The sequence below is a fragment of the Fukomys damarensis genome, unplaced genomic scaffold, assembly GCF_012274545.1.
Source record: "Fukomys damarensis isolate Sample0158 unplaced genomic scaffold, DMR_v1.0_HiC HiC_scaffold_19, whole genome shotgun sequence".
In the NCBI taxonomy this organism is placed as follows: domain Eukaryota; kingdom Metazoa; phylum Chordata; class Mammalia; order Rodentia; family Bathyergidae; genus Fukomys; species Fukomys damarensis.
The window spans coordinates 32327730-32333329 of record NW_022900931.1 but is presented as its reverse complement, the minus strand read 5'-3'; the positions used below and the strand labels follow the sequence as shown (position 1 = coordinate 32333329).

Below are 5600 nucleotides of genomic sequence, written 5' to 3'. Positions count from 1 at the left end.
GAGCCGGGCGGGGCCGGTCCCATCACCCACGAGCCGGGACAGGCGCCTCCACCCTGCTGCGCATCACCTGCCGGCCGGCTATGCGCAGTCTGCTGGACAGTCGGGGTTGGAAACCGGCCGGGTTCATGTTCGGGCGAAAGGAGGGACCCTTAGCTCAGCCCTGTGTCCCCGGCGCCTGGCGCTAATGCTTGGAGACTGAAGGATGCAGGAAGGGACAGGGTGGCTCTGTGATGGCAGAGCAAGCGTGGCATGATTGAAAAATACCGTGCAAGTTTAAATCTTCACGAATCACAGTAAAGACAAGTCGCCATTCACCCTCCCTGGCTTGGCGCGTTGGTGCCCTCTTCGTGCCCTTCTTGAAGCCCTTCTGAGTCTTCCTTCACCAGTGTCCATTGTGCAGTTCCAAATGCCTCCATTTACAGTGGTTCTGAGGAAGACCCGGAGGCCTCCGGTGCCGGATCTGGTGAGCAGCGTGGACAGGGACACACGGCCCTGGGCCTGTGGCCTGCCTTTCCCCTGGACTGCCCTCGCAGCAGCTACCACCGTACTTTTTAAGACCCTGGCGAGGGGACTTCCAGAACTGCTTCACAGAGCGGCAAAAGTGAGGGATATATTCTAAGCCAGAGGGAGTATTTTGAGGAGGATTAATGGTAATGTGTCTTTTACTGTAGTTTTTAACAGTTGCTGTATACTTTATATCTCTCACCTGGGTTTGTGAACCGATATTGAGGAAGATGAACCTGTGCCCACAGCTAAGTACTAATTACTTTGTTCTCTCTCTTCCTGCTCCGTTCCCTTCTCCCTGTCACAGACATTTTACTGATTTCCCTCACCTGCTGGGTGTCGGCCAGTGGAATAGGGACCCAGAACAGGAGGCTCCCAGCCTGCAGCTCTCACTGTGTGAGAGGTGCTGGGTACAAGAAGACAGGACACCGGGCCTGTGTGGCAGTCTGTGCTCTTCTGTGGATGAGGGCTGGGAGGGAGGGAGGTGTAAGGGGGCCAGGAGATACCCACACAGGGCTGGCTGCTCTGACTCCTTCTCTTGCCCACCAGCCCTCCACCCACACACACCCTCACACCTTCTGCCCGTTTTTGAGGGCTCAGGACCTTTCCCGGTGCATCTACCTGACCCAGTCTTCCTACCAAGCAGTCCTGTGGTTATCCCTACTTCTATTGTGTAATGCTGCATTCAGTGAGGCCAAGTTCACCACCCCCAGGGCGCTGCAGGCATCTTGAGACAGAGCCCAGCCTTTCTGTACGTGAATGCTCTCAGCCCCGCACAGAGCCTGGCCCATTGTGTTCCCTAGTATTGGTTGAACTGATGAATAATCAGACTTCAATGAATGAGAAACCTGGCCATGCATTTTGTTTGCTAAGTGAGGCCAGGACCTTGCCTGCTCACTCTGGATCCCTGGCCAGGACTACCTGGGAGGAAGTAGATACAGTTTAGAGTTTACTGTTTTGTGACATTCTGCACCACGGGTGATTTAACCCTCAAGGAGCATTACTCTGACAAATGGGATTTTTAGCTGCAGCTTTCCAAGAGTTTGCAACCAGGTTCACAGTGGCCCCAGCAGACTGCTTGTGTTTGAGGAGCATCTAGCAATATTTTGCAGCTGGGGATGGGGATTAAGCTAAATGGTAACTTTGGGCACCGTTTCTCCCTCCTTCCAGACCCTGGGAGAAGGAACGAGCCAGCAGGGGAGAGCTGAGCAAGAATAATTTGCACTAATGAAGGCAGGCTGCTTGCCTTTGGATTCTTTGTTATGCTGTGACAAGTTTGTTTTTGTTGTTTAACACTGAGGATGTAGATTACCAAAGCCTTAGTCCCCCTTTGTCTGCAGGAAATACATTGCAACCCTATACACTATGTTTTTACCTATATACACAAATACCGATGATGACAATGTTATGAGCTGTTCAAGTACCAATCAGTACTAACACATAATGAAATAGAACAATTATAACATACTGTAACAAATGGCACTTAAAATGTTTGAATATTTATTTCCAGAATTTCCCATTTAATATATTCAGACTGTAGTAAACCAAACCTCCGACAGGAGATATTATGGTTTAATTCAAGAATGATCCCCCCAAACTCATGCAGTCAGAGGCGGGCTTTTGCACGGTGCTGGAGCATGGGAGGCGTGATAGCTGAATGTGGGGCCCAGGCTACAAGGGTGTGACCCAGAACGGAATCCTCCCTGATTCTCCCTTTGTTCTCTGCTTCCTGTACACTGAGACCTGGACAGCTCCCCTCTGCAGGTCCTTCCACCATGCCCCACAGCCGACTGTAGATCGAAACCGTGAGCCAAAGTAAACCTCCCCTCCTATACGTGATGCCTGTGTGCTTATCCCAGTGAGGAGAAAGTGACACAGACACGGAACTACCGCGCAGGACCTAACTTTGGAGCTAACTCCACCACTTCTTTGCTTTATGCTTTGGGAGGTGTGCCCTGGCATCTCTGGACCTCAGGTATTTTATTTGTGAATAAAGACAATAATATCTAACTTGACTATTAAGATTTTTAAAAAGTTCTTGTATCCATTTAGAATTCTAAGTATACATTTCATGTAAATGCTAATAACTGACTGATTAAAATTAAATTTCCTATCTCTAATAGGTTAGATTATCTGAGGCTGGCGTTAGTGGGGAGGGATCACAGAAGACTGTAGCTTGGCGACCAGTTCTTCTCTGCTGGTTGTCTCTGAGCGCCAGGAAAACGTTCTACACTTTCACTGCTGTTGTTCCAGCTTGAAGGGTTCTGGTTTTTAAACAGCATTTCGTGAGCCCTTCCTCCAAGTTCATGTCGTGCTTTCATTCTCCAAGAGACAAGTGGAGCCACTGTACATCAAGATTCAAAAACAAAACCAGGCAGTTCTCCCAGGACTGGTTTAGTAGCCAGTGAGTGGCAGAGTCCTCTGTAATCCTGGAAACCACACTATTGTGAGCAGCGGGGACCTGCTTTCCATGAATTGGTGAGTAGGATCTTACCTCATGTGCTGTAGCTTAATTTGATCTTAAAAGAATCAGTAGTGGGATCTCAAAGAAGAAAAGTTTTCAGGAGCTCTGTTGGACAGTGTGAAAATTCACATCATTTTAAACCACACTGAAACTGCCCAGCCTAGAACAATCTGCTTCTGGAAAACCAGTGGTGGCCTGAGCGTGATGGTGGGAGTGGTTTTTGGTCCAGTTGTGTACAACATATGGTCCAGCACTTCCACTCTTTCCCGAGTAGAACATCCACATAGGCAGTGTTTGCAAGATGAGACAGGGGAGTAAACCTGTCCTCAGAATCTCTGACTCTCACTTTGATACAGGAAGAAAAAAACATACTTTTCAAATGTTGGCTGTGTTTGGGGACAGACTCTCAATATCTAGGACAGCGCTTGGCCCAAGTATTCTGAGGTAACTAAACTCTTAGAGGGGTTGTGGACCTATGAACCAGCGATTTAAAGGATTCTAAGAAGATGCTTTGAAAGAAACAGGCAGCTTTCCTCCTGAAGTGTGCCGGCACCTCTCGGGCACCACCTCAGTGCCGTGGGGTGTCTCCTGTCCCTTACTCAACTGCTGCTGCAGGCTCAGCTTCTTCCCGTGAGCTCAGCTGTCCGAACCCTGCCTCCTGTCTGTGCTCACACCCCTTCTGGAGCTTCTGGTCTTCTCAGAGCCTCTCTGTGCCCCAAGGGGTCCATGCCTTGTCCATCCCAGAAACGTTGGGGAAGTAGGTTTTGAGGGCAGATCTTGGACCCTTTGAGCCTAACTTCACATGGATAAATGCTTTCCTGTCTTCTTCCAAACAGACGGTTATGGAAGATCTCTCATGAAGTGTCTCAAGCAGCCCAGAAGGATCCAGGCGCCACTACCGAGGTCTCTAGCCCCACAAAAATAAATACATAAATGAAATAAAATAAAATATTAAAATCTTGATTTTGGCTTGTGTCCATATGGGCCACCTTATCAAGATTAGACATGCATAAAATTTTAAAGGCTAATTGCGGACTCACTATTCACAATAATGACAATTCAAATGTCGTAACAGAAGATTGGTCCAAAACAATAGCTGGACGATCCCAGCTTGAGGTTTTTATACTGGTCATTCAGTATGGCTGCTGAACTGGCAGACAGAACTATGAGGGAGGATACACAGAAGGTCCTGAGAGCAGGGGAAGGGAAGGTTGTGTCGCTGTTAAGTGTGTGGAGAGCAGGACTGGACTGCAACTTGTAATCTACCTTGACCTTTGGCCATGGGTCACCCAGTGATCTCCATTCTGGGCCACCAGAGAAGCAGCATGTCACAACTGATGAAGGAGCGGCACACAGATTTGGGGTGCAGAGTTCCTCTAGGGTTTATTTGGGCCTCCTGGGAACTGAGCAGCACATTCTGTGCAGCACCCTTCCCCCATCAAGTGGTCTAATATCCAGGGTACTTTAGTAGGGGGGTGCAGAGCAAAACTGAGAGGAACAGCCAGGAGCTCAGCTGTGCTGCCCTCTGAGGATGCCTAGAAATAATTGGTAGGAAAGAAGATTTTCAAGGAGGAAAGTTCTGCATTAATCAGGTAGAATCAAGAGTCAGTGTCAATCTCCCATCAGAAAGTAATTTATTGCTCTAGCTGCTAGAAAGGCTGCTGGAAGACTGCCTTCAGTGGTTAGTCCTCTTTAGTAGAAATGGAAGCAGACCTGCCACTTGGACGTTGATAAGGTTTAGATCTAAACTGTCCCCCCAGACCATCCTGTGTTTAGAAGTAGGGCTTTCAGAAAGGGCTTGGATCATGGAGGTGCTATACTCATTGGTGGATTAATCCATTGAAGAATTCTTAGTTAAATGTGCTACTGGAAATTGGGCCCCTGCTGAAAAATGGGTCCCTGGGTCTGGCTACTTCTCCTCTCTGCTTCCTGGTGGCCAAAGTTTGAGCAGCTTTCCTCCACCATGGTGTTTCTTCCTCGAAGCCAGCCACTTATGGACTGAACCCTTTAAAACCACGAGCCGTAATAATTCTCTCCTCCTTAAATTGCTGACAACAGGTGTTTTGTACCAGTGATCAGAGAGTAAAACAGATGCAAAGTGGAAAGTCAGACATGTAAGTTTCCAGAGCAAGTTTACACTATCTGCAGCAGAGAATTGTACAATTTTGAGTAACAGCTCTGGTATGCTATAGGGACTTGTATTGAGAGAATAACTAATCATGAGCACCAAGTGACCACGTGGTCAAAGCAGCCCATCCTGAACTGGGATAGGCAATGGGATACACTATTATAAGACTGAACTGGAAGTCTGGGATTACACCCAAATCAGACTGGGGCTATACTCAAGCAGCACAGATCTCCATATCGTCCACTATTATTGCACCAGCACCTCCGCTTCAGCTCACACCTATAGCTGTGTGAAAGATCTTTCATGACCAGCTGATTAACAAGGAAGGAGTGCAGATTTATTTCATGGATGGATCCGCTCTGACTGGGAGTGCAATCTCTGAAAAGGCATGGTGACTGCACCACAGTCCCATTCAAGGGTGATCTTGAGAGACACAGGAGAGGGAAGGCTTCAGATGGGCCCTGGTTGTCTCAGTCACGTTCCCATCACTGAGACGCAAAACCT

General features: G+C 48.2%; 1 long non-coding RNA gene across 1 annotated transcript; it reads left to right on the top strand.

Annotated features, from left to right (window-relative positions):
* The first annotated feature begins 2633 nt into the window (after positions 1-2633).
* Positions 2634-3886, top strand: LOC104860221. The gene is made up of 3 exons (XR_004517946.1): positions 2634-2982; positions 3325-3412; positions 3805-3886. It is a non-coding gene; the product is annotated as an uncharacterized LOC104860221 (long non-coding RNA).
* The last annotated feature ends 1714 nt before the right edge of the window (positions 3887-5600 follow it).